Below are 12226 nucleotides of genomic sequence, written 5' to 3'. Positions count from 1 at the left end.
TCCTATAGCCCCACATGGACTTCCTTTAGAGACATTAAAGTCAGGGGCCACTGCCTCAGAGAAGTAGGCTCCCCAGAGCACAATCCCAGGGCATTAGAACCCAATGGCCAGTCCCCTACCTTTTGTACTGGTCGGACTCTGGAGCAGGAGGGGGCGGGGGGCATAATCCAGGGACTTAGAAACACAAGCAATGGGAGAGCCAGGAAGTCAAGTAGCTGGTGAGACAGCAACACCCCTGGGCTGAGGGACAAAGGAAAGGGTGCCAGAGCCAAGCCTAGGTGCTCACAAAAAGTGGGAACCATGTTGGCCCACGAGCCCTAGCAGGAGCCACGGGACAAAGATGGAGGAAGTATCTGCTTCTCCCCCTGCCCTTCCTCTGTCTGAACACAGGCCCAAGTGACAAATGCAGCACAGTGGGGAGAGGGACCCCCTCCTTGGCCAGGCTGGTTCCTTCCACAAGCCCTGGGGTGACTGAGTGCCTGCCCTGGGCCACTTCTGTCCTCAAAGCTCACAGTCAAATGGCTGCTGGGGGGGAGGGGGGTGCTCAGTGCAGCACATGATGGGAGTGGGAGATCAAGGGGTGCTTCCTGGAGGAGTCCCATTTTAGCTGAACTTAAAAGGACAGAAACCATTAGGGGGGTGAAGTTGAGTAGATGCCTGCAAGCAACAGAGGAGCCCAGGTGCCTCAGCAGGACTGCATGCTGAATTACATTTCCCAGTCTCCTTTGCAAGTGGGGATGGTCATGTGACTGAGTTCTACCTAGTGCAAACCTAACAGAAAAGGGCCGGACACTTCCAGGCTTGAGCCATAACACTCTCCACTGGCATCCTTCCATTGCTGCTCCCTCTGATGCAAAGGTGGCTCTGGACCTGGACCAACCTGGGTCCCCAGCATGTGGCAGGGAACCTTCTCCTTCTGTCACTGGCCTGCTCACCCATCCAGTACTGCTACCAGAACAAGGAATAAACTTGTGATTAAACCATAAGACAGTTTTGGGTCCATTTGTTCCCGCAGTTAGTTTCTCTATATACCAGAGGCAGAGGTGCAAAAAGATGGCCTTACGTTTCTCATTTCTGTTGGAAATAAATACTATAGACACAAGATTTTTAAAAATTTCAAACAGGGGGCACCTGGGTGGCTCAATCAGTTAAGCATTGACTGTTGGTTTTGGCCCAGGTCATGATCTCACAGTTCATGAACTTGAGCCCCACATTAGGCTCTGCGTGGATGATGTGGAGCCTGCTTCAGATTCTCTCTCTCTCCATCTCTGCCCCTCCCCAGCTTGTGCTAAATAAATAAACTTAACAAAAAAATAAAAACAAATTAAAAAAACAACACCTCAAACAGATACAGCAATGTTGATAGCAGCATTATTCACAATAGCCAAAAAGTGGAAGCAACCAAGTGTCCCTTGAAGGATGAATGGGTAGAGAAAATATGGCCCAACATGGATGAGCTTTAAGACCTAACACTCAGTGAAATGAGCCAGACACAAAAGGACAGTACTGTACAATTCCACTCATATGAAGTTCCTAGAGTCATCAAATTCATAGAGACAGATAGTAGAACAGAAGTTACTAAGGACCGGGAAAGGTGGAGTGGGCGGGGGGGGAGGGGCAGGCGGTGAGTGTTTAATGGGGAGAGTTTCAACTTGGGAAGATGACAGAGTTCTGGAGATGGATGATGGGGATGGCTCCCTAACAGTGTGAATGTGCTTAATGCCACTGAACTGGACACCTGTAAATGGTTAAGGTGGTCAGTGTTATGTATTTATGTATTTTACAGTTAAAAATAAAAATTCAAACAGAACAGTTTACTTAACGAGTCCCCAGTTGGTGGGCATTCAGCTGTGCTCAGGCCTTTGCTTCTACAAACACTGTTGTGCCTTGTAAATAAGTTCAGGTTGACTCACAGGAGAAATTCACACCAGAGGATTGGCTGGTTAAGCAGTATGTGCGTTTTCCTCCTTGGAGTTGTGCTAATTGACGCTCACCACCAGCCTACTGACAGAGTCTGGTCCCCTACACCCTCATCAGCATTAGGAGCCTTCGTGTTTTTCACTCTTCACACCCATTCAGCTTTCCCTGGACAACATTCCCAGAATTCCCTTTCATGAATATTTCCAGGCAGGGTAGACCGCACGAGAGATTTCCATGAAAGATCTGGAGTGGGGAAATGAATCAGCAATCTTGTTCGTAGCTGAGATTCATCAGGGCTTGTCTGCTGACTCAGCTTGTCGGCTCCAGGAGAGGTCATGGGTGCAGCTGTTTCACTTGTCCTCAGGCCACCTTCAGCTTCCCCAACTCCTGGGCCAGATGTCTGACAAAGGGGTCCAGCTTCTGCAGGAAATCTTTGTCACCCTTGGCAACAAGAAGGGTCTTGGGTTTCAGCCAGTCCATGTGGGTTCCAGTCAACTCATGAGGTTCCAGCTAGCTCTGGGTAGTCTCATCCACTCCACACCAGCCTTCCCTCCAGACACCCAGCCACGTGGACCTCAGCTCCCACATCAGATGGAAAACGACAGCCTTACAGAGACCCCGTGGCCAGCTCCCATAGCTGCAGGCTCTCTGATGGAAACCTGATAAATAAAGTTGAAGTTGTAGGCAAGACATCTCAGCGTGCAGCTCAATCAATTAATCCAAAGTGACCATGCCCAGTTAACCACCACTCAGGTCAAGAAATTCCACAGTACCAACCCCTGACCCCCATCATTTTCTCTATCAGGCACGGCCCTCCCCCTCCTCCCCAAGTTAGCCAGTGATTTATCACACCAGAGACTAGTTTTGAGTGGTTTTGTACTTGACATAGTTGGAAATGTAATCATAGAGCAGATCTTGTCTTATGTCTGCTTCTTTTGTGTGTTTATAAGATTCAATCATGTTGAGACATGAGGCTGTACTTGACTTTTTTTCCCCCTGAGTATTACTCCATCAAATGAATTTGTTTATCCATTTTTCTACTGAGGCACATTGGATTGGTTTCCAATTTGGAGCTATAATGGCTAGTGCTGTGAACATTCCCGTATGTGTCTTTCGATGCAAGAATACACGAAAATATATGAATTTATGTTGGGTGTGTTCCCAGGAGCAACATTGCTGGGCATGAGGTATGTGTGCGGTAGCTTCAGCAGATAATACCCGTTTTCCAAAGTGATTTTACCAATTGACATTCTCACTGGCAGCTTATGATAGTTCCATCTTGCCAACACTTGGTATTTTCAGTCTTTTTCATTTTGGCGACTCTGATGGGCATACTGTGGACTTACTTCAAGTTTTTCTGACACTAGTGAAGGAATACACCTTTTCATATGTTCCTTGGCCATCTTGAGCACCTCTTTTGTGAGGTGCCTGTTCAAGTCCTTTGCCCATTTTCTGTCGGGTTACCTGGATTTCTCGAATTGATTTGTAAGAATTCTTTATTCTGGATAAGAGTTTGTTGTCAGATATAAACACTGTAAATATACTCCTACTATGTGAGTTGTTGTTTTAATGCCTTACACTATTTTAAGGATGTCTGTTGTTGAACAGAAGTTCTTAACTTTAATATAGTCCAATTTATCAAAGCTTTTCTTTTTATAGTCAGTACGTTCTATGTCCTGTTTAAGAACGCTTGACTACTCCAAAGTCACAAAGATGTCCTATGTTTTCCTATAAAAGCATTATTGCTTCATACTTCATAATCAGACCTGCAAGCCCATCTGGAATAGATTGTGCATGGTGTGAGGCAGGATACACATTCTTCATGAGGATATCCAGTTGACACAGTACCATGTGTTGAAAGAGCATCCCTTCCCCTCAGCACTGCTGTGACCCCTCTATCAGAAGTTAGATAACTCTCTGTTCTGTTCTATTGCCCAGTATATCTTTGCACCAATATCAAATTGCCTTACTTACCAATTATATAATTACTTAATTGCTTAGCTGATTCTTGGTATCTGGTAATGTGAGTTCTCCATATATGTTATTCTTCAAAATTGCCTGGGCTGGGGCACCTGGGTGGCTCAGTTGGTTAAGCGTCCAACTTCGGCTCAGGTCATGATCTCGCAGCTCATTAGTTCCAGCCTCGCACTGGGCTCTGGGCTGACAGCTCAGAGCCCAGAGCCTGCTTCAGATTCTGTGTCTCCCTCTCTCTCTCTGCCCTTTCCCTGTTCACACTTGGTCTCTCTATCTCTCTCAAAAATAAATAAACATTTTTAAAAAATTGCCTGGGCTAGTCTTGGTTCTTGATGTTTCCATATGAATTTTAGAATCAGCTTGCCAATTTCCACAAAAAAATTTTGTTAGGATTCTTATTAAGGTTGCACTGACTATAGATGAATGTGGGAGGAAGAGGCATCTTCACAATATTAAACCTTCTAGTCCATGAGCATAGTATAATTCTCCATTTATTTAGGTCTTTTTAAATGTTTATTTTTTGAGAGAGAGAGTGAGAGCAGGGGAAGGGTGGGAGGTGGGGTGGTACAGAGGATCTGAACCAGGCTCTGCGCTGACAGGCTGACAGCAGCAAGCACAATGTGGGCCAAAGCAGCAAGCACAATGATCTGAGCCAAAGTCATGATCTGAGCTGAAGTCGGATGCTCAACCAACTGAGCCACCCAGGAGCCCCTATTTAGGTTTTTTAAATTCAATTATATTTTATAATGTTCATTGTAGAGGCCTTGCATACCCATGTTAGTTTCATTTTCAGGCTTTGATTTTGTTTACGCTTTTATGACTTCTGTACCAAAAAATGTTTCTGAGGCACCTGGGTGGCTCAGTCAGTTAAGTGGTTAAGCATCCGACTTTGGCTCAGGTTGTGATCTCGTGGCTCATGAGTTAGAAGCCCCACGATGGCCTCTGTGCTGAAAGCTCAGAGCCTAGAGCCTGCTTCGGTTTCTATGTCTCACTCTCTGCTGCTCTGTTGCTCACACTTTGTCTTTCTCTCTCTCAAAAATAAGTAAACATTAAAAAAATTATTTAAAAAAAAAGATGTTTTCTGTTTGTGGCTGAAATACCATTGGTTTTTGTGTATTTTCCTTGATTCCAGCGATTGTGTTAAATTCACCTATTTCTTTTTTTCATTTTTTTAATGTTTATTTATTTTTGGAGAGAGAGAGATAGACCATGACCAGGGGGAGGGGCAGAGAGAGAGGGAGACACGGAATCCAAAGCAGGCTCCAGGTTTTGAGCTGTCACCACAGAGTCCAATGCGGGGCTCGAACCCACAAACCATGAGATCATGACCTGAGCCGAAGTCACACACTTAACAAACTGAGCCACCCAGGCACCCCAAATTCACATATTTCTAATGGTTCATCTGTAGAGTAGGGATAGCTTTGTGCTCTCCTTTCCAATCCTTATGCCTTTTATTTTTTTTTTCCCTCACCTTATTACACTGGTGAAAACTTGCCTTACACTGATGAAAGGAAATGATGTAAGCTGGCCAGGCTTGTCTTGGTCTCAAAAGGGATTGGTCTCCATCTCGAAAAGAAGGCCTTTTGTGTGTTTTTCCATGAAGTATGAGGTTTACTGTAAGGTTCTGCAGCTGTGACTTATCAGGTTAAGGAAGTTTCTTTCAATTTATAGCTGCTAAGAGTTCTTATTGTGAATACAAGTTGCGAAATTTTATCAAACTCTTTTCTGCATGTATTGAGATGGTCAATTCTTCTCTCTCTCTCTCTCTCTCTTTATTCTGTTAGGGTATTAGCACAATGAATTGCATTGTTTGATTTTCTCATATTCAACCAATCTTGGACTCCCAGAATAAACCCAATTTGGGAGTGATTTGGTTTCCTTGTCTTTCATTTAGGACTTTTGCATTTCTGTTCATGAATGAAATCACCCCCTACTTTTCACTCCTTGAAATTTCTTTGTCACTTTTTGTTCTCAAGATGATGCTGGCCTCATTAAAAAGAATTTTTTTTATGTTTTTATTTTATTTTTGAAAGACAGAGAGAGACAGAGTGCAAGCAGGGGAGGGGCATAGAGAGGGAGAGACACAGAATCCAAAGCAGGCTCCAGGCTCTGAGCTGTCAGCACAGAGCCCAACATGGGGCTCAAACTCATGGACTGTGAGATCATGACCTGAGCCACCCAGGCACCCATATGCTGGCCTCATTTAAAGCCTTGAGCAATGTTTCCTCTTTTCTGTTCTCTGGAAGAGTTTGTGTAAGACTGATGTTTTTCCTTCCTTCAGTGTTTGGAAGAATTCACAGAGGAAGCCTTCTGGCTTTACTCTGTCCCTGTGGGGGTCTCACTGCTTTTATTGGCCACACTTACTCATGAGTGAGGTTGAGCAACTTTTTCTATGTTAAAGCAGCCATTTGCAGTTCTCTTTCTGTGCTCTAATGCACATCACTCTAATGGATACTTCATCTTTGATACTAAGTATTTAAGTATTTAAATATTAAAGAAACCAGTCCCTTATATTTTATGCACTGAAACTATTTTTCCCAACTTTTTCACTAATCTTTTTAAATTTATTTCTATTATTTATTTTTAAGATTTTTCTTTAATTCCAGTGTAGTTAACATACAATGTTATATTAGTTTCAAGTGTACAATACAGTGATGCAATAGTTGTAAACATCACCCTGTGCTCATTATGATAAGAGCGCTCCCTCCTCCCCATCATCTATTTCCCCCATCCCCCCCACCTCCCCTCTGCTAACCATCCTTTTGTTCTCTAGAATTAGTCTATTTTTTGGTTTGTCTCTTTTTTTCTTTGTTCGTTTGTTTTGTTTCTTAAATTCCTCATATGGGAGAAATCATATGACATTTGTCTTTCTCTGACTTATTTTGCTTGGCATTATACTCTTTGGATCCATCCATGATGTTGCAAATGTCCATTGGTCTTTTAAGATGTTTTCCACATCAAAATTTTTACTTTTTATGTGTTCAAATGTATCCGTTTTGTTTTTTTCTTCTTTCACAACTTCTTGATCTTATGCCATGCCTGAAAAGGCTTTCCCCACTCCAAGAATATAAACAAAATTTCCCTGTATTTTTTGTGTTTAAAATAATTTTTTTTAATGTTTATCTATTCTTCAGAGAGAGAGAGAGACAGACAGAGCATGAGCAGGGGAAGGACAGGGAGAGAGGGAGACACAGAATCTGAAACAAGCTCGAGGCTCTGAGCTGTCAGCACAGAGCCTGACATGAACCTTGAACTCACAAACTGCAAGATCATGACCTGAGCCCAAGTCAGACACCTAGCCGGCTGAGCCACCCAGGCGCCCCTGTGGGGTTTTGTTTGTTTATTTGTTGTTGTTTTATTTTTATTTTTTTATAGTTTATTTATTTTTGAGACAGGGAGAGACAGAGCACAAGTGGGAGAGGGGCAGAGAGCGAGAGGGAGACACAGAATCTGAAGCAGCCTCCAGGCTCTGAGCTGTCAGCACAGAACCCAATGCAGGACTCAAACTTACAAACCACAAGATCATGACTTGAACCAAAGTCGGATGCCCAACTGACTGAGCCACTCAGGCGCTCCTGTTACTGTTGTTTTAAATGTATTTTTATGGTTTCACTCTTAAATCTTGATCTGACTGGAATTAATTTAGACGTAAATAAAAAGGCAGGGATCCCACTTCATTATTTGCCTAGATGGCTACCCACTTGTTCAAATAGGTGTTGCTAATAACCTTTTTCTTACTGCTTTGAAATGTTCCTTTTCTGCTAGAGACATGATTTCCACATTTATTTACATCTCTTTGTGAAGTTTGAATTGTGGTTGATTGATTTCTTAGCTTTATTCATAACAGCTATGTTTAACAGTTGCAGTTTAACAGCTGTATGTTTATAATTTGTTTTAAAATTAGATTTGTTTACTTGATTTTTTAAATTTATTATTAAAGTTTATTGAGTTTTGAGAGAGAGAGAGACAGAGCATGAGCAGAGGAGGGGCAGAGAGGGAGACACAGAATCCCAAGCAGGCTCCAAGCTGTCAGCACAGAGCCCAATGTGGGGCTCGAACTCACAAACCACAAGATCCTGACCTGAGCTGAAGCTGGATGCTTAACCAACTGAACCACCCAAGAGCCCTTTGTCTTTTTTTATTTCTATTTTATTTTTTTTTAATATTTTTATTTATTTCTAGGAGAGAGAGAGAGAGAGTGAGCAGGGGAGGGTCAGAGAGAGAGGGAGATACAGACTCTGAAATAGGCTCCAGGCTCTGAGCTGGCAGTCAGCACAGAGCCCGACGCGGGGCTCGAACCCACGAACCGCAAGATCATGACCTAAGCGAAAGTTGGACGCTCAACCGACTAAGCCACCCAGGCGCCCCAACCCTTTGTCTTTTTTTAATCAAGAATGGGTGTTGAGGGGTGCCTGGGTGGCTCAGTCAGTTAAGCATCCAACTTCGGCTCAGGTCATGATCTCACGGTTCGTGGGTTTGAGCCCCACATCAGGCTCTGTGCTGACAGCTCAGAGCCTGGAGCCTGCTTCAGATTCTGTGTCTCCCTCTGTCTCTGCCCCTTCCCTGTTCACGCTGTCTCTCTCTCTCAGAAATAAATAAAACATTTAAAAAATTAAAAAAAAAAAAAAAAGAATGGGTGTTGAATTTTGTCAAATGTTCCTTCAGTCTCTATGGAGATAAGCCTGTGACTTTTTTCCTCGGGTAAGAGATAAGAGGTAAGAGTCACAAGCAAACCAAGAGAGAACTTCCTGGTGGTGCTTGTGTCAGCTCCACTGGGGTAGGCAGGACATGTTATTGCTTTAATGTGTTGCTAGATTCTCCTTGCTTATATTTTCTTTAGGAACTTGGGGTTGAGTTTCATAAACTCAATTGACCTGTGGCTTGCTTTGCCAGGTTTGGGGTCAGTGCTTTGCTGGCCTCATATAGTGAATGTGGACATTTTCCTTCTTGCTCTTCATCGTGGGCACTTAACTGGCATGATGGGTCTCTGGCCTTAGTGGCAGGACACTCTTCACCTGAGGAACTTTCTAGAAGGGTGTTTGAGGTAGGCTAGGGTTCCTGCAGTGTTCTTAATTTTTTCAATGATCGTTGACACATCTAGATCTTTGCCCTTTCTTGGATCTGTTTGTGATTTATATTTAAGGTTGCCAGATTTAGCAGATAAAAATATAGGAGGTCCAATTAAATCTGAATCTCAGATAAGCAACAATGTTTTCAGTATGAGTATGTCCCACATATAGCAACTTACTTACATTGTCCTAGAAAGTAATTATTTTATCAAAGTTACCAACTTTATTTGGATGAAAGTGAGTGATCTTTTATACTTAAAAAATTTTTTTAATGTTTATTTATTTTTGAGAGAGAAAGATAGAGTGTGAGCAGGGGAGGGGCAGAGAGAGGGAGACACGGAATCTGAAGCAGGCTTCAGGCTCTGAGCTGTCAGCACAGAGCCCAACACGGGGCTCAAACTCACAAACTGTGAGATCATGACCTCTTTGGATACCTAGCTGACTGACCCACCCAGGCACCTAGATCTTTTATACTTTTAACTTCCTCTATATCTTAGCTAATTTCCCCATTGTCATTTCTTCTTTTGTCTATTCACACTTCCTTTATTTATACTGTAGGCTGTTGAATAACATTTCTGACCTGTTTTTCTGATTTTCAATTTATCAATCTCTCCTTCAGTTGCTACTGAGGATTTCCTGATTGTTCTGATTGTCCCTGCATTAAATTTCACTTAGATACTTTATTCGTTTTAATTCTTATTCTGAATGCAACTTTTAAGGCAATGAATTTTCCTTTGATCCTCCATTAGCTGTATTCTAGAGGGGCTGAGCTATACTCTGCCAATATTATTTTGAAGATACTGCAGCAGCCCTATTTTTTTTTTAAGTTTATTTATTTACTTTTGAGAGAAAGTGTGAGCAGGGGAGGTGCAGAGAGAGAGAGAGAATCCCAAGCAGGCTTTGTGCTGTCAGAGCAGAACCTGATGTAGGGCTCGTACCCACGAAACTGTGAGATCATGACCTAAGCCGAAATCAAGAGTCCGACGCTTAACCGACTGAGCCGCCCAGGGACCCCAACAACCCTGGTTTTGATTTCCTCTGTGTAACAAGATGAGTGAAGAGCCAGCCGTAACAGTCCCTGGCTGGGCTGGGAAGGGGGAGGCTAACTGGCATTGCTGGTGGGTGGGATGTGGGCAAGGGCTGGGCAAGTTCCTGAGGGTGGGAGGAGCAGGGAGGGCGAAGAACGGGCTTCCTCCAGGAGCACCAAGAACCAGGGAGGACTCCATGCTGCCTCGTGGCAAGATCATGTATGCATCTTCCAAGGCCCATCGTTGTCATGAATGGGGAGCAGATCAAGGCAGCGGCAGCAGTGAGGAGGTAGAGAAGGATAAGGAGACGCAGGCAGGGCTGAGCCACGCAGAGGGAGAGAGGAAACTGGGTGACTGGAAGGGGAGAGGTAGACTCAGAGCCGGCTTCCAGTTTGGTGTGTTGAGTCCGAGGTGCCTGTGACCCTGGGTGGTGGGTGGGTATGGGGTCTGATGATCCAGAAACCTGAGACAGCCCTGGGATGGGGGTCCGTCAGCTCATGTGTGGTAACTGAGCCTCAGGGAAAGACCCATTGGGCCCATGACAGCTAGGCCTGGGACTTTTGTTAAGCCTCAAAAGCAGTGTAAAGAAGAGCTCTGTCATCCCTTCTGGCCATGAAGTTCAGTGAGTGATGTGCTAGAGCCATGAGGACAGTGGCCAAGGCCAGCCTCTGGAGCCAAGTCAGAAACGCCCCCACCCCTGCTTGTCTAAGCCCACTTTTTCTGCACCCCTGACTCCTGAACCATTCCTGCCCTTCCCTAAAGACTTCTTCCCACTCCCTCCCAAAGTCAGACTCTAGGAGAAGATGTGGCCCCCCAGGCTGCCCGGGAGCAGTGGTGAATGGCCCCGAGGTCCACCATGGATCACAGTGATGATGGCAGGCCTGTCCCCCACCTCAAAGTGACGCATCTTTGTCCCCAGTCCTTTCTCTTGGAGTCTTTCAGAATACTTCCCTCTGCCCTCCCAGTCTAGCTCAGATCAGAGACTCGCCCCATCCAGCCCCCTCTCCCCACGTGTGGTCAACTAAGAGTTCCCATCCCGACCCCTGGCACCTTATACGGCAGAAGTGCCTTTGTGACTGAGTTAAGGACAGATCTTGATCTTGAGACAGAGAGCACCCTGAATTCTCCAGATGGGCCCTGTATGTCCACAGGTGTCCTCACACACTTCCCGGGGTTGCCTTCTCCACTTGGGCCTGCCCAAAGCTGAGAGAGATTTCACACATACAGAGGAGAAGTCTGTGTTACTACAGAGGGAGGGTAGCCACCAAGGGACCCCAGCAGCTACCAGCAGTGGGCAGAGCCAGGAAGGAGTCTCCCGAGAGTCCCCAGAGGGAACTCGGCCCTGCCTTCCCCTTGCTTTCAGGCCCGTCATACTGATGTCAGATTCCTGGCCTGCTGGAGCGTAGATTTCTGTAATTTGAAGGCACTTTGTGGTATTTGATCTCAGCAGCCATGGAAACAGTACTCACTTCTGCTCTGCTTGGCCAAACTCCAGAGCAGAGTGGGAGGCCGTGGCTCAGTGGCGGAGCCAATCCTCAGAAACTTCCAGGCCAGGTGGAGGTATGCCCCTGCAGGACATTTGGGTAACACTCAGTGCTCCCAGGAACCAGTGTGGGGTATGACTCGCAGGTCAGTCCAGTGAGGCACCTCCAGGAAGGGCAGCCCACCTAGCAGCTGGCAAAGCCCTTCTCAGCTGTGGAGGGCTAATAGGTCCAGTTCTCGACTAGGGAAGATTTGGCTGGCGCTGGTAGTAGTGGGTGCTGCTGCATCTAGTGAGCAAAAGCCAAGGATGCTGCTCAACATACTACAATGTAGGGACAGCCCCCCGACAAAGACTATTTCACCCAAAATGTCATCAGTGCCGAGGGTGATTACGTGAGCCATGGATGGGGCTGGGGGCTGGGGTGGGGTCCCAGGTTCTACTTCATTCAACCTTTTCCTGGCACAGAGGACAAGATCCAGAGATGGTCCGAAGGCCTGGCAAGAGTGGGAGGCAGGCACCCCCAGGCCACAACCCTGCCTTCCCACCAATAGGCAGGCCCCAGGCAGGCACAGAAGCCCAGTGGCGATGGCCTGGGCAAGGCCAGGCAGTCTCTAGGCCTCTGTTTCCACACCTCCATGGTGGTGTGTCGTGGAGGACTGTAAGAGTTGTGTGTATGCTAAGGGTCCCCTCCCATACCTACACCCCAAATCAGGCCAAGGTCCACCCTTCTCTTTAATCTTGGACTTAGAGGG

This window comes from Hyaena hyaena, unplaced genomic scaffold (genome assembly GCF_003009895.1).
Source record: "Hyaena hyaena isolate Hyena2069 unplaced genomic scaffold, ASM300989v1 scaffold_1462, whole genome shotgun sequence".
Lineage (NCBI taxonomy): Eukaryota > Metazoa > Chordata > Mammalia > Carnivora > Hyaenidae > Hyaena > Hyaena hyaena.
Note: the sequence above shows the minus strand (reverse complement) of the source record.